General features: G+C 33.6%; 1 protein-coding gene and 1 long non-coding RNA gene across 2 annotated transcripts in view; one reads left to right on the top strand and one right to left on the bottom strand.

The window, feature by feature from the left end:
* LOC134255625 (uncharacterized) overlaps positions 1–20,614 on the bottom strand; it is a 91,017-nt gene that overhangs the window by 37,563 nt on the left and 32,840 nt on the right. The gene's annotated exons all lie outside the window — the stretch shown is intronic.
* On the top strand, positions 1,362–7,959 carry LOC134255596 (uncharacterized). The gene is made up of 3 exons (XR_009989587.1): positions 1,362–1,415; positions 6,563–6,622; positions 7,845–7,959. It is a non-coding gene; the product is annotated as an uncharacterized LOC134255596 (long non-coding RNA).

Genomic DNA, 20,614 nt, shown 5'->3' with positions numbered 1-20,614 from the left:
TTCGGAACTGATACAAATGACGTCACCGGAAACCTACGAATTTTGACGAAGTTATGTCGATTGCTTCCGTGAAACTCTGAAAACATGTTGTGGTGCATAGCAGCATGGTGGCTAAAACATAGCAACAACTTACTCGAAAAGAACGATTTAATGCAATCTCTTTTCCATAAAACTAGCGTTTGCGTGCTAAGTCAACAGAACTTTTTATTTGACGTCATACTTTCGTTACTTCAACGGTTCGGGTATTTCCGATTATATCGGATACTTCCGAGAAGTTTTGAATCTCGATCCCGATGCTTGGGAAATGATTTCTTTTTATTGCTTTGTTTTATTCGTTTTGCTTTCTTTTTCTTGAATGATAGACAGTACATGTGTAGGTTTATGATATTAAATAAACTGCGCTCGCCCCAACGGTCACACCGTAAAACATATTAAGGTTTTACTCTAATTAACAGTGAATGGATTTATTATTTATCTAAATTATCAGAGGTTAGCACATTAGGTACTAAGTAATTGCTTTTATGATGCAGTCAACGGTTTGTTTACATTGCGTATTCCTCAAAACAATGAGGTGAACAATGTGCACCCAGATCATTATACATTCCAAATAACGTGAATCAATAATAAATGATTCATAAGAATAAATGTCGATACATATTATTCATTCAATTATTCATCGAATCATTATTTTAACAATTCATATCACAAGAAACATCTTGTTTACTTATTCATAACCATAGTGGAGAATGCCAAATTCGTAACACGACCCCCTCCTCTATTTAACATTCGTCCGCGAATGTCTACAAACATTCAACAATAAACAATCTAAATTAATGTTCAGTGAACAAAAACTCCAATATCTCGATTATCTGGTTATCTCGAAAAATAGGCCTAGTCTTTAGGATATCCAAGTTAAACTGTAAGTTCACTTTATCATAAGCAAAATCGAATAGGTAAAAACACATAACATTCAATCTATTACAATGCTCAAATTTCGATAAACACGACGCACTTGTCGCATTTTTAAAACGAAAGTAGATATCGTGACATGTCTTCGCATGACTTATCAAATTTAAAAGGCGTGACGTCAAATCCTCATGCTGAGAAATGAATCGCCACTGAATCTTCACAAAGTTCCTTCAAAATTCTTGCAAAATGGACTAAATGCAATTGTCAGTAAGTAGAATTTGACTACTTGTTACATATTCCATTTGATCTGACTATAAGCAAATATATTAATGCGTTGCGTTGTTTTTCAGCAATTGTGCACAATTTGCATTGACATCAGTCAAACATTCTGTGAAGTATAAATACGTCAAAATAATTCAATCTGTGTCATTGCTGATCCATATATTTTATACGATTCCCATACTCTTGGGGACTCTCCACAACATGTACGAAGAGAAAAATCAAAGGTAAGTAAAGGTAAGTTGGACAATATTTCAATGTTCATAATATGACTGCTTGATGCATAGAATGCATGAAGTAAGTGCATAAATATAATAAGATATTATTGATCAAATTTTTACAGATCATTGAGAGTATAAAAACTCAACAATAATAATCTCTTCTCATTTTCGCAAGAATGTTCAAGAAAACAATTAATATTTCATGCATGAAAAAATCAGCAAATGTCAAATATTCATATTACAGTAAAATTTGTCTAATCCGGACTCTGAGTACTCCGGATTTTTGTCCATTCCGTCTATAAATTTTAGTCCCATGCACTTCTTTAACAAATTCATTAGAAAAAATTCTGTGTAGTCCGGATACTGTCTATTCTGTATTCCGAACGGCTATACTGGTCCCAACTGCTCATAATTAACGGTAATCATTCCCTCTAATCCGGTGTAACGACGAAAAGTGACCCCCGTAGAATATTGACCGGGGGTCATTTTTCTACGTAGAAATTTGACCCCCTGGTCAATATTCTACGTAGAAAAATGACCCCTTTTTCTGTAGAAATCATGGCATTGGGGTCATATTTCTCCGTGTGCATTGTAAAAAATTGACCCCGTAGAAAAATGACCCCCTGTCATTTTTGATGCCAAAACAATTCATTTTAGAAGGAATATTCTTATTAGGCATATCCAAGCGGGTAATATCAAGCTGACTTATGCTTTAAAGTGTTAATTTCTGAAAGCTTTTAAGCTAAGATAACGAAATCAAAGCGATAAAATACCTTGCATTAATGATACAAACTGTTTATCTCCACTAAAGGAAAACGGTATCAAAATGTTCTAACCCAAAGGCTATAAGAGCAAAGATACGAGAATTCATAGAAACTTTTATTAAATTTTATATACCAGTAATTTTATACCAGTAAATAAGTTTCCATAGTTGCCATTTTAATTCTAAAAAAGGGTTATTTCCAAACTTCCGCCAGAGTTCGTTTGTACCAAACCAAATCTCAAATCTCTGTGTGCGGAGAAGCAGAGGACTATGGGTAGTATGGGTCATTTCTAGCTGACAGTATGGTGTCAGAGAGAAAAGTTTCCGTTATTAATCAATAATGAATCTTTTTGATTTTACCCAGGATACATAATTTTTTAAAAGTTTAAAGTTTTTTATCCATATTTTTAAAACGGGCACGAAAAAGTGTTCCAACATAGAAAAATCGTATAAAAATATTTGATTTTCTATGAATGAAGTTTCAAACTTTTTTTAAAAAATAGGGATTATTTAATTTGTAAAAATAAGTACTAAATTTAATTGCCTCTGACCTTTATGTATGATACAAGGAAAACAAAAAATGGTTAGCTCAAAACCTGTAAAATGTCTTTTATCGTTTGCTAGTGTTAACAAAATAGGGATTGTAGCATAAAACACGATTAACTAAAAAAAAAATAATAATAAGTTCCCATCTTTTCAAAAAAAAGGGCACATGTAGTATCGTTTTCCCCGTTCTATCATGTACATAAAAATACATATGGTAATTTTAGGAGTTTTTTACCAATAGAAAAAAAATTTAGATGATGAAAAAGTTGTTACTTTACATGATATACTTATGCCCCCGTAACCGAAATTTCCGGGGTTTTGCCCCTGTAAACGAAGTTTCTGGGGTATATAGCATTTTACCTGTCTGTTTGTATATTTTTCCGCAAAACTTGAACCTTGCCCATGCCCATGACTGGGTAAGACTACGGCTTTCATATTTCACAAGTGTATTTTTGTGACAAGACCTTTTAGTGTAAAATCAATTTTGACCTTTTAATATTGACCTTGGAGTTTGACACACTTTTACACAAGGAGAATATGGAGATATTAACTAACAGTATTCAATATCAAAGTCCATAAAACAATACAAAATATAAAGGAGCAGAGCAAACACGAACCTCCAAAACATCAGAGATGGAATCAGGTGCCATAGAGGAATGAGCATCCCCTGCTTACCGGTCACACCTGCCATGTTCTCCTTGTCATGACTGGGAAATAACAGGAAAATCCTCCGCAAACTCGACGCACAAATAACGGACCAACAAAAAGCACGAAAAACATTTGTCAGCATTTGTTTCAATTTGATGAATTGCATTTGCTGACAATGTCATTGTGTCAACCATAGAATTAACGAAATGTTGACTTCAAATGAGACTGCCGATATTCTTGTTATTTATTTCATTTACTTGCTTGTCAATAATTTACTTCGATTTAGAAATTGTTCATATGTAGAGCACAAATTCTGTTTCAAGTGAATATAAAAATAGATTTACTTATAACAAAGCGCAATTGGTACCCATGGGAATTCCAATATATTGTCGGAATATCTGGTCTTCAAAAAAAAAAACCCCAGATATTGTCGATCAGTAACTCAAGCATCTCTTTCACGTCAACTTAAGAGTACTTGTGTGTGCAATGTGTTTTAACAAAATAATTTTGCAAATGACCAATGACCATTGTAAATTTACAAGTTCCGTTTTATTAAAAAAGCAGCTGTCATTGAAATAAAAAAATCCTGGTTCACACCACTTTTTGAATATATTGTTGCGCAGTACACTAAGAGATTTTCCTTTTTTACTGTCAATACTTTAGTGCGGAGTACAAACGAGATTTGAATGAACATTTACTGGAACCCGCAATGTGTCTTTGTTTGGAATCCAATATATATCGGGTAATTCAAATTTATTTTTGCTCTGTGTAATATTTAAAATATTTAAAACTGACCTAAAATTTTGAAGAATTTCTTCCTTAGAAAGGGAAGTATGAGTATAAGTAGGATTACCACTTGTAGAATTAAATCTTAAAAATTCTTCTAAAATACAATTAATGAGACTTACAAACGAAGACAATGTTGTTACCTGCTTTGTCGACAAGGACCAGTACGTACTGATCATATAATCTATCTATTTTTTTTCATCTCTGGATTATTGAACACAGAATGAATGGGGGTTTTCATATTACCCCTCAATCTTTGAATACGCGGCATTAACATGGATCTGATACATTTAATCCATTGTGGAAAAAATCAACAATTCCACACTTTTACTTTAACATTAACTTTTGGACGGTATGTGCTAGAAATTTATTTTGAAGTAAGGGCATGACAACTAAGAGTTCATTAATTTGCAAAGGTTACCAGTGTCTATAAAATCTCAGAAGAAAGTGGATGTAACAGCAACCATTGGTCACGTATCTGTGGGCTAGAAAGTGTTGAAAAGAGATTTTTTAGTTTTATTTTAATTTATAGATTTCTCTGAAGGTTGAACTATTTTTCACTCAGGTGTAAATTTTTGCCAGTTTTGGAGAAATTTGTAATATCATCATAAGAACTTCTTGATGTGTATTGTATTTCCTGTATATAAAGTAAAAAGTATAGTAATATATAGGGTAGTTAAAAAGTATGTATTTTAAAGCAGAATAAATGCATACAGATGTATATGTAAGTTTAAAGGTAAGAGGCAATGGAATTGAATTTATATATATAGTTAAACAGTGTTGCTATCGATGTTCGGAGGTCCATGTTTGCGCTGCTCCTATTTTGTATTGTTTTATGGACTTTGATATTGAATACTGTTCGGTATCTCCATATCCCTTTTTCTTGCTTCTGTGCTATTTTTTTTTCTTGCAAGAATTTTCAAAGATTATAATAATTAGAAACGTATCATGCCATTTTCGGAATAAAACCTTTGAATGAAAAAAAAACCAAAATATATAATCATAAATTATGTTCTCGATGAATAAATATTCATTAGGATTCTGCAAGCAAAAAATATACCCATACCAGATACATGCATTGGTTGTGATGCTACGTTTAAGATATGCAATTGAATATAAGTTGGAAAGGATAAGATTGCATAAAAAAAATCCCCCCTACTTGGATTTGAAAGTACAATGAAAACTGTCTAATCCGACACCTGAATAATCCGACACACTGTGGATTCCAACGTTAAATTTCTTTCCCATTTTAGTATTTTCCTTGTTTTTAACACTGTGCAATCCGACACCCTGTCTATTCCGACAAAAAATTCGTCTCCCAGTTCATGTCGGATTAGACAGGTTTCACTGTATGAAAAAATCAGGAGACACATATACAAGGTTTTATTGTATAAAATATAGGGGGTCAAATTTCTATGAGGGTCATTTTTCAACGTGTGTGAAGTCGTAGAATTAATGGTTTGGAATGTTTTTCTACAGTCGAAAAATGACCCTACTTGTCGTAGAATATTGACCGGGGGGTCATTTTTCTACGTAGAAAAATGACCTCCCGGTCAATATTCTACGGGGGTCACTTTTCGTCGTTACACCGGCCACACATAATTACCTGAGTTACTTCAAAGCAATTAACACCTTTCGTGGTGGAGATGTGATAATCCGTGTTTACATTAGCATTAGTGCCATGAGACGAAATCAGTGAAATGCGGCGGTGACACAGCCCGCTTGACAAAATATTATATGATTAAATTACAATTTTAAAAAATATTAACTTTGTTTTAACTCCTTTTACCACTTTATAACATAAACACAAAAATATATATGTACGCGATTTACAAATCAAAATAATAATCGGGATCGAAAATCGAACGCATTTCAAAATGGCGCCATAACACTGTGGGGGAAGACGTAATTTATTTTTTACATAAAAATTAAAAGTATAATCCAATAATTAGCACATCGTAAATAATTGTGCATTACTGTCTATACATTGAATGAACTTTCTGACAAGCGAAATCCGGTCCGCTTGATATATAGTAGGCCTATATTATGCGTGCCTGTAGATTTTGATTTAGGACATTTCACCCGACTTTCAAACTTCGTGAACAAACAAAAAAATACAGTAAGTCATGTGAGACTATTTGATAATTTCTAGACGCCAAAATGTTGATTGATTTCATCATTTAATCATATTTTATATGTATATAAAGTACTTGTAAATAAACAACTTAATTTTCAAAAGTAATATTTTCCTGCATTTTTTCTGCACTCCGGATTCTGTCTAAACCGGCCAAATTTTATGGAACCGGCGGTAGCCGGATTGGACAAATTATACTGTATCTAGCTATTTCAAAACCATGTTGGTTTATTCTCACCAACAGTTTCATTGTTACATTTTCAGTTTGTTTTGTAGGGATATCAAAGGGCAGAGCATATTTACAACAAGATCTGGTTGTAACAGAACAGTTTTCAGGTATTTTAAGCTCTTAGTGTTGTCGTAAGGATGTAAAAGTTAAATTAACAATGTGGTTTACCTCCTTGCCCATAGTCCCTGTCAGATAAAATAGGTGAACTTGTTAGGGCACGCTTAAGCTTGTCAAAAGATTTGTGACAGTCTTCATCCCAAATAAATTTATGACTTAGTTCAGTAAGTTTGTGCAGGGTCTCCCCATATCAGAAAATTCAATTGAGAAACTACTCTGAAATTCTATTAGCAATTCTCTTAATTTTTGTTGATGTTCTTCATCAATATTTTTACCAGAATTCTCAAACACAGACTTCAAATGTTCAGGAAAATTTTCATTTGTTTTCATTTCATGTTTTGTCAAAACATTTATTGATTGGGGAGTACTTTCAATGATCCCTGAAGTATCATCTAAATTTGCCACAACAGTCCCTTTAAAAATTTTGACACTCTGATCACCTAAGTTCATGTATCAAACAGGTACTCTATCATTTTCAACTTTTGCTAAAATCTTAAAAACTAATACATCATGTTTATCTAAAAAATTTGCCACAGGCTCTAACAACTTAACCTTGTCATTAAATAATGGGTTTTCTACTTTAGCCGGGGCAATAAATTCACGGAGAAGGGGAATCTCTATAGTTTCCGTCAAAAATACCTTACAACATTGTTTATTTAAAGCTTCATGTGTAAAGCAAGAAACATCTATCCCCTTTATTCTAAGTTTCATTTTGTTCTACAGAACATCACAGTTGTGGTCTTTCATGAAATCTAAACCCAAAATACATTTGTTTTGGATATTAGCCACTAAAACATTATGAGTCTCCCACACATATTTTCACTAGGCATTCCCCTAGGACAGCTATTTTCTCCCCACTAGCAGAGATTAGATTTAAAAATGAAGGTTTCAAATCTAATTTGCCCTTTAACCCTGAACTGTCTGCTAAATTTGAGCTAATAATTGTTACACTAGCTCCTGTGTCGACCATCATTGTAGTCTGAATGTTCTCAATTTTTCCTATTACAAAAATTCCTTCACCACACCCCTTTACATCACCTACTGTCTCATATTTGGGTGGATTTTCAAACTTAGCAATTTTCTCAACATCATTTTCTGATTTATTTATTGTTCACATCATCATTTTCTGATTTATCAATAGTTAAATTGTCATCGCAGTTACATTAACTGTCTTTTGGGGACTCTTTTTAATACACTCATTTTTTCTAACAGGAAAAGGTCCTTTTATTTCAACTTTGTTTAACAGTGATTGGGGCCTACCTCTGCGCTTTGTCGACTTCCGCCCCCTGAATTCGACACGGGAAAGTTTCCCTGATTTGAGGATTGAAAGTGACCATTTCTGAGAATGTCTGTTTGGGTATGTATTTCGTATGTCAAAATTGTTCTCATTGAATGGCTGCCTATGAACTTGAAACCCATTGCTAAGTCGATCATTTTGTGCATTCCTGAACCGAGGATGCACCTCGCTTGAATGAGATAAGTCTTTTAGGAGTGATCAAATCTCTTTTGTAAGTGATTGGAGATCATTTCTTTAGACCCTATTTTCTTGTTTGATCGAGGCAGGAAGATTGGTATCCATTTCTGGATGTATGGTATTGACAAGTTTTACTCTCTGAGCATCAGCCCGTTCGTGAGTTTCAAATCTTATAGCCAAAATCTCAGCCTCATTAATGTCTCTGGGTCTACTTTCTCTCAAGCGAAGGCGCATATCCGGATTTGAAAGTGCATCTATGAAGTGATCTAATGATAGAACATTTGTCAAGTTTCAATCGACAGTAGGATATGCTTGCCTAGTAAGTTAATTGATAGATTGTGCAAGTTCAGATAAAGATTCTTTGTCACCTTTGGTTTTTGTCTTTAACTTAGTTCTGAACATCTCAGATCGTTCAACTGAACTATAACGCCTATCAAGAATCTTGACTAGGGAATCATAATCTCTGCGCTGAACTTCGTTAAGCTCATTTAAAAGTGCACGAGCCCCTCCCGCTAAACTGCTGGCTAGGTATAGTGATTTTGCCCTATAATTTCAACCATGTAGATCAACCAAGATTTCAAACTGGGCAAGATAATCCCCAAAATCTTCTGCCCATCAAATCTAGGTGGTTTAAAAGATACAATAGGTTTTGAATTGAAAGGGGAAGGAACTCTATTTTCATTACAATTTATCTCCCTTGCAGGGGTATCTATGTGACCAATACTTTCCCCAGCCCCGATGATAGGAGACTGATCATGAGGACCCAGGGACTCTCTACACCCATGCACTTGATATCTGAATGCATTATCTTTGGGGTTCCCCTTTTGTTTTAATTCATCTACTTGTTTTTGTAATTGACGAGAATCTCGTCTCATGTTTGACAATTGTTCATCTATGTCTTGTCTAAAGTTTATGACGTCTTTGTTCATTATTTCTACAGCTCTTAATAAAAGTTCATTTACATTTTCAGCCTTATCAGAGCCTGATATCTGTGTAGGAGAAGAGGTACCGGACCGTTGATACACATCACAAGTGATGTAATCATTCAGATCGAGGAACCTGCACAAATTCTCCTCAGAGGCTTCAAATTGGCTGTTTTCATTTGACATTATGACTTTTGTTATTGGCTATTGCAACACAAATTTATGTGTTTATATGTCAATGAGCTTGTCATTGTCAATAGACTTAACAAGAATAAAAGAAAGACTTTATCCTACTTCTGACACCAATTGTTACGACTTACGGCTGTCTATATTTAGCGGCGTAACATTGTGGGGCTCCTTAATCTGATTGTTGAACGAAAGACAACAGGATATAATCTGTTTTTAATATTTTATTGGATTTTATTCAAATAAATGTACAAAAATACTCTTCTTTGGCTCTGCGGTCCTCACCTGAAATAAAAACAAACCAACCACCATTTCCAACAAATGTTAATTGAAAAACCACCCTTAAACAAACCCTTTAATAAACACGAATAGACCTTATATCTTAAGGTCTTGAATAAAAATTGAACTAGTGATTTCTTCCCCCAGTGAGTATAAATATAAAATGTCAGGTTATAGCAAACAACTAATTGTATAGGAACAAAAAGGTATGCTAATTTCTCAATACAATGCATCTAGCATTTGTTAAGGGGGCTCTCTACACCTGTAAAGTAAAACTGATTTTTGTTGCATGCATTTGTTTCTAATAATAGGCCCCATATCCGATAAAATAAGGTTCCAAAGTACTTCAATTTATTTTTAGAAATATTTGATTTATTTTGTTAAAATCCGTCCTATCTATATTTTGAAAAGCCCAGTGCTTTAAATTTCTCTTTAATGTTTAGTGTTATAAAATATTGAAATAATAATACCAACAAAGATAAAATTAAAATCAACATAATTTTTATTTAAATTTACAAAAATAGATAAAAGAAAAACTAAAACAGCATTTTCTTGAGAATAGCTGGTTGGATCCTCTTCAATATCTGAAAAGATATATAATATCAAAGGGTGAAAACAATTAAAAAAAGAAATTGAAAAAAATTGAAAAACTGTCAAAAATTTATAATCATCACAAAAATTCAGGTGTGAGAGATCCGCTTTAAGAGTGGACTCAAATATCTTGGTACTGTTTCTTTTTATATAAACTTCAAATAAACTCTACTTGCACAAGTATTAAACAAATGTCACGCAAGAACATTGAAAGAAGTTTGTATTGTACATGTATTGTTTTTCAATGAGTTTAAGCGAAAATCATCGCGTTTCCAGTCAATGACAAAGACATGTTGTTAGTGAATTCATGGTATCGAGAAAGGTAGATTTACTTACCGTTTTTATCCAACTTGCATTGTGTTATCCAGTGCTATATATAACAAAGCAAGTTAAGATGGTAAATGGCCAAAATCGGTAAAAGAAATTCCTATAACCAAATGCACACTTCGTCTAAAACCTGCACGTTTCCCATACTTGTAAACAGCTGACAATCAATGGTGATCAAACGTTTGGGTCATGCGAAATTTCACCGGGTATAACCATTCATTCGGGTGTATACAAATTGAGAATTGTTTGGGGGATATATTTTGCTGAAAAGCATAATATATGCTTATTGGAGAAATAAATTTCTGAGTATATGGCGTTTTGACACGTAATGATGAATTAGCATATGGACAAGCCATGTTTTATATGACTTTTTTCTTATCTACAAATCTTATTCTAATAAGTTTGTAAATGTATTAATTAATAATTAAATACGTAGAAATTGAATAAATTGACAAACAATTCATTTTTAAAGAAAGGATACGTATTGGGCAATATACTGTATTAATTTATGTGATATAATGTTCATTCCATCCACAATATCGCATGTTGTGTTATACTCAGTGATTTATCGGTGTTAAGTGAATTTGAATCTGATCATTTGGGATCAAAATGGCGATTTTACGTAAGTACGCCATGTTGTGACGTTGTAAAGAGCCCCCTTAATATTCACAGGTTATAGCAAACAACTAATTGTATAGGGACAAAAAGTTATGCTAATATCTCAAAACAAAACTCAATACAATGCACCATGCATTTGTTAGTAATAATGTCAGGAGTTATGAATATCAAGTTCAGGTCACTTCTTGTGCCTTAGTAAATACTACTCAACAGTAAACAATAACGATGAGTTCAGACCACTACTTGTGTCTCAGTAAAAATGAATGAATAACGCAATAAAATGTTGCTAACAAATTCAGGTTAATAACTACCCATCATTTCAATTTGTTTGTCTTTCTGTTTAAAAGAGAACCCTTTCAGATGGGGAGACTGCCTAACTCGGAGTTGGTCCGTCATGTAGACCTTTCTGTGGGTGAGAACGCAGGCAGTTGACAGTTAGACGCTGGGAGCTCGTATATAAACTTATGATAAAGCCTTTACAACCTTTATGACGTCAATCACTCAATGCATGAGATTTGGTGCCATAATGTCAAATAGCTGGATAGCCTGGTTCCCTGTCCCTGTTTTGCTTCGTATTCTCCACGTGACCAGGGCCAGGTGGAGTACAATGGATTCAGGGCGAATCTGCCCTGAATCTTAGCCCATTGTGACGTCGAAAATGGCTGCGATTACGGTGAAGACGTTCATTGTGACGTCGTATTTTTCTACGTCGTCGACGTAATGTATCATTGTTACGTCGATATTTATTTCCGTGGTTAACGGCAACGGCTCAGAAATCTACGATATAGAGCGCATTTCTCTAACCAATCAAAGGAAAGCATAGAATGTAATCAACCAGGCTCTCCTTCCTTGGCAAGGATGAGACAGGGGACCAGGCTAATAGCTGGAAAACGTCGGATGCGCATAACTATTATACTCATCAGAGATGTTCCGAATGTACTTTATAGCTTTTGCCGCTAAGTATGAAAAACAAAGTGTAATTATAGGTTTTACTCTAATTATCATTGAATGGATTTAGTATTTATCCAAATTATCAGAGGTAAGCACATTAGGTACTACGTAATTGCATTTATGATGCAGTCAAGGGTTTGTTTACGTTGCGTAGTCCTCAAAACATGAAGGAAATTCGGAACGAGGTTTACAATTTGCACCCAGATCATAATAAATTCCAAATAACGTTAATCAATAATAACAGATACATAAGAATAAATGTCGATACATATTATTCATTTAATCAATCACCGAATCATTATTGTAACAATTCATATCACAAGAAACATCTTGTTTACTTATTCATAACCATAGTGGAGAATGCCAAATTCGTAACATAAGCTTGAATTTGAATATGAATTAGCATCTTGAATACATGGTGTCATGTTGAAAAGCATAATAGCGATAAACATATGATTGCGCCCATGAGAAAAGGGTCCTTATGGCATTTTTGCTAAAACAGAGAAATAATGTCATAAAGATGTGACATTGCAAACTGACGGTGAACTTTGACGCAGATTTTTTTTAACCACGTGTTTTGACGTTTGACGCATTCAGAGTTTTTATCGCTGTTTCCAGCATGTGGAATTTATTTTCATTTATAAATTAATTTAATCAATACCCGAATCTCCTAATCCACTGATTTTAATAGATATAAATAAAAACATTTAGAACTGGTTTCTTAACAAACATTATTAAATACGTCTCTATAATACGAATAGTTTTCCTACATGCGTAATTAAATTATAGAAGCTGTAGACAAGGTGTTTTCCGATAGCATATTGAACCTTTATACTCTAGATAAATTTTATCTACATATTTATACCATTTTTAGAATACATCTTAGACAGGGTATATCGTAAAAAAATATTGGAAAGGAAAATTGTCTTTCTACTTCTTTGAGATCCGCTCCACCACTCTCAAATATACATCACGATCGCGTCGATCACATGTAAACATTGATTCATCGGTGCATACTGCTTAAACTGCTGTTAAATTGTTTGTACAAATGTTGAAACTAAACATACATCTTCAACGTTTTTTACAAATCTAGCAAGAATGTCAAGATTATTTGTATTTTCTAGCTCTAAATAAAAATAGGAAAGATAACTCTGATGTCAACAATCGATGTAACAGGGGTACCAGACAGGGACATTCATTATTTTAATTGCGTACTTTTTCACATTTCAGCTGCATGTTCGCATGAATTTTATAAAAGATTATAAAAAAGATATTTTATGACCAAATAATAAAAAAAACTTTTAATCGTCATCATAATTATGAATTTTTAAATAAAAGAACATTGTTGTACTGTGGGTTAATGTAGAAAAAGGAAAAAGACGAACTGCAAAATTGAACAGACTTTTTTTTCAGATCTCTTATCTATAGCTTTTTTTTTTGCATGAAATAATTTCATGACGAATTTTTAAAAAATAATAAACATGTAAAGCGTCTACCTTATAATCATGACTGATAAAATAAATTAAAATTTAAAAATGTTGTTTTGTCTTATATTCTTGTTACACAAAGACACTTGAATTTAGAGAAATTAAAACAAGCAAAAACCATCCGAATGAAAAAAAATATTCTTTATGTTCTAACTTAATGTTCTAGCTGGTCAAGTTAATCTGATGAGAGAGAGAGAGACAGAGAGAGAGGGGGGTGTGGGGTAGATAAAAATATTTATTTTGAATCTATTTACATGTATCTAATATTGAGAAATGTGAAACTCTATTGAAAAAGATGAGTTTTCAAAACAAATGAAATATTAAATGAAATAAAATATCATTCTTGTTCTCTATATACATGTATAGCTATTTATTTTCAAGATCTCCAAGTTTAATATACATGTAACTCTTTGGTACTTACGTGTTGTTGTTTTTTTTTTTCATACGGAGTTCAAATATTTTAAGCATTATCTGCTAATTAATTCTTTAAGCCATGCCGAACTTTGTCTTTCATAAAAGCTCGATCAGCATTGAATGTCTCTTAACAGATCAATTATCATGCTAAAAACTCAATCATCACTGAACTTATAATCTCATTGCAGTTATCAGTGTGGAATAATATATTGTTTAACCTGCCATCAAATTATCGATAAATATTACCGGTATTAAATATGCTCAAAAATTATTTATTTGCTTTGGTGGATAAAAAAATCTTTATAAGTTCAGGGTCGGGTTTCATTTCTACATGTAAATGCTAACAGAAAATAAAATTCAATGATGAAAATACGTGTTTCATTTTGGCTGCAGTGCATGGGGGTGGGGGTGTCCTTATATATTTCTGTAACATGTAGGCTCTACAAAGTTTAGCATATCCAAGCTTCTGGCACCAGGCACGTAGCATCGTTTTTGAAAGTGGGGGGGGGGGGGGGGGGGGGGGGCAGCCAGAGAATTTTTTTTTATTTGCTTCCCTGAAAAAGCTGACAAGCAAAAAAAGGTTAATGTTGCACAAATCGAAAATCCTATTTCGTCGGGAGGGGGGAGGGTTAGAGGCCAACTTTTTACAGTACCATTTTTTATACTACGTTTTCCGAACATCACTAATAGTGTGTGTGTGGGGGGGGGGACCAGACTTTCCATTATCAATTCCTATAGTATAAGTAAGGTTTGGGAAAAAAGTGAAGGGCCAGGCCCCCCTGCCCCCCCCCCCATCTTTAAAACTCACTTTATAGAATAAAATTAGAAAACAACATTAGAATGAAGGGGATTTTTTTAATTAGGTCATAAATAATACGAAGACTTTCTAAGATGTTTACATCCCTACAAAAATCTAACATTTCAAAGCTCAGCCAATTCACAGACAATTGTCGGGAAATATATTATACAAAACAATCATATTCAACTGACTGTATATTTAGGCATAAACAATTACATGTGTTATTAATATTTAACCCACCCCTACCCCAACAAAAGCTATACATATAAACCGTAAATGGCATCTTTAATTTAATTCTATAGGTGTGCTTCTAAAACCATCCATTTCATAAAATATAACCAGATTTTTTATTTTAAGGTATCATTATATACATGATTAACAATACTGAATTCATAGCAATTCAGTTCCAGGCTCAGAATTAAAGGTACAAATATAAAATGAAGAATAATAGGCAGCATTATTTCAAACCTAAATAAAAAAGGGAATCTGCAAGTTGTAGGGTTAATGGTACTGGATGCACCTAAAACTTTTGAAGTAAAAAAAAAAATATTTTTTTCATTCATTTTAACTAATATACCTAAAAAAAATAAGCATACAAGAATATTTCTTAATCTTAGGTACTGTAAAACGAGAAAAATTGGCGCATACCTATTTAAGCGCAAACGCAAGGGGGAATGCATTGGCGCAAATATATTTTAGCTCTTGCACTTGTCAGTAAAATTAAAATGTAATAGTTTTTTAGCTCACCCATATTTGACTTTTTGCTTAGTACTCCCGCATATCAGTAAACATTTAAAATACTTATCTTTACCGCGGTACGTGTTGCTATCACATGGACATGGTAAAATGTAAAAATAATTATTTTATTTCTATTTTCAAAACAAATGGCGTATTTACTCATTTAAATCACTTTTAAATAGTGCATTCATCGACAGAAAATTATTAGATAAAACGGTATTCCTAATCAGCTACCTCGAGTCGATAGATGATTGACACGCCGAGCAGCCAAACTTTGAAGGTGCTAATGATAATAATCGGTTAACATCAAACAATAGTTTAATTAAAATATATTTTGGTAGAATTTTCTGTCTTACAAACATGTGCAGTACTAGTGTGTGTATAAAATCTAATGACCCTTCGACATTACGTAAAAAAAATATTATTTAGAAATCCTTAAGCGTACAATAAATTGTAGCGCTCATTGGTTCTTGCGCCAAAAGCGCTAAAATAAGAAGTGCGCCAAATATTCTCGTTTTATAGTATATATATAATATATGTCACCGATTTACACCTAAAATAATGTAAAAAATAAAGAATAAACAAATATGCATATAGAATTTTTCAGCAATTCAAAAAGAAAAAAGAAAGAGCTAAAGGTATTCTAAATAATTCATTGAAGATTATAATCATTCTTTCATTTATATTATATACAAGAAATATATATTGACGCAAGCGTCAAAAATCGGCCGCAAACCAATTAATTGTTCCTTCTATGAAGCAGCTAAAGAGTGAAATAGTGATCCGTTTTTAAATTATCTTATATTTATATGTTAATATATATCCTCATGACATTAAACGCTTGTGCACGACATTAATTGCATGAATTTCTTAATTATATAATGCATGTTCAGAATTACATGTATAAGCTAAGTACCCCTGGTCCTCTGCGTCAACAAACCGTGGACCTGTATAATTAAGAGGCATTTACAATAAAAGTTTAAATCTAAATTTTAATGTAATCTACAACTAGATTTGCAGCGTAGTTTTAACTCAATAAAAACGCAACAAATAAGTGGGGCTCCTTCTTCTTCTTCTTCTTCTTCCAGTATAGTGCAGGGCCTTTTGGGCATCATCGCACTTGCTCTCTCTTAGAGGAAAAAACTAAACTCCCTCTAGATCCGCCACTACATTTTTGAGTTGTAGCGGGAAAATTCTTCAAGTTGGCACATTGTAAAGCGTGCATTATCCTCGTCTGCTCATGGCCAAATTTTGTAATATCCTGTAGCCTGCTAGGACTTTTGATGAATTAACATTTAACCATAAATCTGAAAACGTTTATATATGTACATGTGTACGTCATTTAAAATAAATACGTACAACAAATCCTGTTTAAATAGAGAAAGTAAAATTGTGCAATGTACATAATGCGGTCTTTGCTTTAGACTATGCCCAACACATGTCCTAATTTTCTCCGCTCATCAAACATGTCAAAGTTTCTCAATCAGGATTGGATGAAATATTTACCTCATTCTTCAAACATATTAATTTCATGTTCATTGTGCCTTCTTGTTAAACATTTAGACACTCTTTTTAATATACTATTGTATACGTTAAATATTTTTTATTTGAATTGTTTTAACTCCGCAGAAACGCACAGCGACCTAAAACTTTCATATCATATAACCGACCGCCTCCTGGCGGCCGGTAACAACTACAACATCAAGCATGGGGGAGATTGAGGTATGTTTTATGTTTATGGTCGTTGAGAAAGTGAATTAATTCTAAACAGTATTGCTTCCTGAATTCTGTGATATTGATATTGTTGTAACGAATGTTGATAAGATTCTAGAGCTCTCGAGAAGTCTTCACACATTTGTTGACAGAGTCCCAGTATTTGCCACGAAATATCTCTGAGGTAAAAAGGTACGTAAACTCCGTCATCATAGAGCAGCAGAGTCTGTAGATCCTGTAGAGATTGTTGTGACCTGACTCTGTCACCCAGTCTGTGGTGATTCAGTATAAACAACATGTGTAACATCACTAGGGGTGGGATTTCCAATGTAGGACAACGATTTTTGTCACTGGTCCTCTGCTCTAGAATTAGTTCATTAATGTATGAGTATTCATTGTGTAACCTAACATCTTTCACTACAGCAATCCTTTTACGAGATAGAGACATTCCAATCGTGCAAAGTCTATAGTTATCTAAATTACCATGACCCTCGTATATAATATAAGGCTTTGTCATTCTGTCCTGTGCTTTCTGTAAATAATTGACTGACTTTTCATATCTACACGTGTTGTAGTAATAAATTGCAAGATATAGAATATCTGAGGCACAACCTAATGTACATGACAGTTTTAACAATCGGGATACGTTACTAGCTTTGTAATAAACCTTATTACGATTTTTATGTTGATATATATCACACAGATTCAGCATTGCAGTGTTTCGTAATATCTCTGATGTCATAAATTGTACAATAGTCTCCTGGTATGGCTTCAGTCTTTTACTAATCTCTATTTCAATGTTCTTCATGAGAGCTGCAAATTCTACAACACTTGAAATTTCTAGGCTAAATCCATTGAATTCCTCAAATAAACTTATTTCAAGTTCAGAGTTTGTAATGATGCTGTCCTCGTCAGTACAGATTTTCAATGTTCTGTATAAAATGGCTTGACTGAGAAACGGTCTTAAGGTTTCACTCAGTAGTAAACTTGGTATACCCTTGCAATACAATTCATACAACTTATTAAACAATAATGTTTGTATGGATCCAGTTACTTTAAGACGAAACATATTATTTTCCGGAATAAAAAAGTTTGGGCATTTTCCAATAAAAACCATATATATCAATAATTTAAAGCCTTGCCAGAAACAAGGCAATAAATTTTCAGGTGTCCAGGACAAGGAATTATTATTCTGTATGACCCAAAGCACAGCAGTTTTTGTGAAGTATGAACAAAGAACAGGAGAATCGTCCATATAATTAATTACTTCCTTCAGAAATATTTTGAAGAGACCATAACATAAAAACTGAGAGTGATTCATTGCATGAATTATTTTTTGTTCTGCGTATGAGAATGAAATTCTCCATTCAAGTATGTTGTCAATTGTGCTACCGATAGGAACAATATGGAATCCTTCGTTTAATATATCTGATATAACTGCCTCAGAGGGCCAACCTTGTTGACGACATCTATGTATCCATGGTAAAGCTAATGCCGGCCAGTGATGGGATCGAAAACAGAATGCATAATCTACATCTAAGATATTATCTTCGCAAAATGTAGCACAGGGTCCATGAGACTCGGGAAAGGAATATATAAAACAGGGGTGTAGCAACGGTAAGTGGCTATCTCGGAATGAAATACTAGATATATAGATGTTGTTATTGATCACTGCACAGGAGGATCTGACTTCATTATTATTTGATGGACTCATTAGCTTTAATCTGGTAAATCCCGGTGGTAGATCATCACACTCCATCAAGATCACAGTGTGTTGTGGAATACGATAGAGACTGATTTGAGAAGAATCACATATCACCATGTGATCTGGAGGCCAGAACATCCAATCAGCATCAGAAGTCTCCAGTCTGAATCCCTCACTTCTACTCCCACTCATCATTCTACCATATCTCCTCATGATGAAAACAGGTTTCATCACCACCTCCTCAGTGTCCTTCACTTCTCTCCTGATCTTCACTTCTGTTGGACTCCCTATTTTACGACACAGTCCCACGTACGCAGCCTCTGACATTCGGGGGATATGGTCCATTATGATGTATATTCTGAAATCATAAGATAGTGTGTGCATGTAAATAGAAGTGACGTCGTCATGATCTTTGTATTGTCGTATTTTATTTCATTCATTTCATTTATGTATTTTTTAAAAAATCTTTTAAGCACATTGATACGTGTATATTTCTTTCTGCTGTTTAATATTCAAAGGAATAATGGCCAGTTTACATAATCAATCTGCAAAAGAATTGTACTCTTGTATATAAAAGGTTATACGAGTAAAACAGTGATGTCGCCAATTCCGGGTCACGTCAGGGTGTTTCATTAATATTTTGCAATACTGTTAGGTTTATATTTCATGCAATATATATTAAAAGTACAAAGAGTAAGTCATTCAAAAACCTTTTTGCTTTCATAGTAGCTACACGGTAACAATACTTACAAGGGTATTTCATCAAGGCCTACCTTCCCCAGTTACGATTTATTTTCTCTGTTTCCGGTTCATGTGACTTCAGGGTCTTGTAATAGTCATGCATCGTTTTGGAACACGATTTTTATGATGTAGAAACATGAAAGAATTCATACAGCTTAGGAAAAAGTAAACAACAACAGAAATATGCTTAAGTAGGAATGCCACACCAACTTTTTATTTTTTGAGTCTCTGATTCTCTGAGTCAACCTTTTTAAACAAAGGTTTCACCATTGAAAGGCCGTCATTGGCTCTTAATTGTTCTATATGATTTTTTTTTTCACAAAAAATTTTAAAAAATATTTACATGCAAATTAGATGTATTCTTGTTAAAAGTTTGCTGTAAATGAATGCATCACATTGTTGATTACCTATTAAATTATGAGAAGAAATGGCCTATAGATATTATTTTTTTTTTAAATAAAAAAATATTTATGAAAAAACACAATTTGTGAATATTTTTTAAACTTCTGGTTAAAATTTTCTTAAAACCAGTCACAACTGGGAAGAACATGTTCTAAATCATATTTATAAAAGAAATTGACACGAAATAGCCAAATTTTACAGAAATTATTATTTTTATACCCGCACTTTCTAAAGAAAGTTCGGGTATATTGTTGTTACTCATGTCCGTCCGTCCGTCCGTCCGTCCGTCCGTCCGTCTGTCATACTTTTCTTCCCTGAACTCCTCCAACATTTTAAACAGTAGCTTAATCATCTTTTGGGAGATGGTTGGTGGGGTCATGAAGATGTGCAGTAAGGTTTTGGAATTTTAATTTTGCCCCAGGGGGTCAAATGGGGGTCGAAAAATGACGTTTTTTAAGCAAAAAGCTCTGTCTTCCCTGAACTCCTCTTACATTTTATTCAGCAGCCTAATCACCTTTTGGAAGATGGTTGGTGGGGTCATGTAGATGTGCAGTAAGCTTTCGGAATTTTGATTTTGCCCCAGGGGGTCAAATGGGGGTCGAAAAATGACGTTTTTTATGCAAAAAGCCCCGTC

Source organism: Saccostrea cucullata, unplaced genomic scaffold (assembly GCF_032062105.1).
Source record: "Saccostrea cucullata isolate Sc308-1 unplaced genomic scaffold, CSIRO_AGI_Scuc_v1 ctg2498, whole genome shotgun sequence".
Classification (NCBI taxonomy): Eukaryota; Metazoa; Mollusca; class Bivalvia; order Ostreida; family Ostreidae; genus Saccostrea; species Saccostrea cuccullata.
This window is presented reverse-complemented; position numbering and strand designations above follow the sequence as displayed.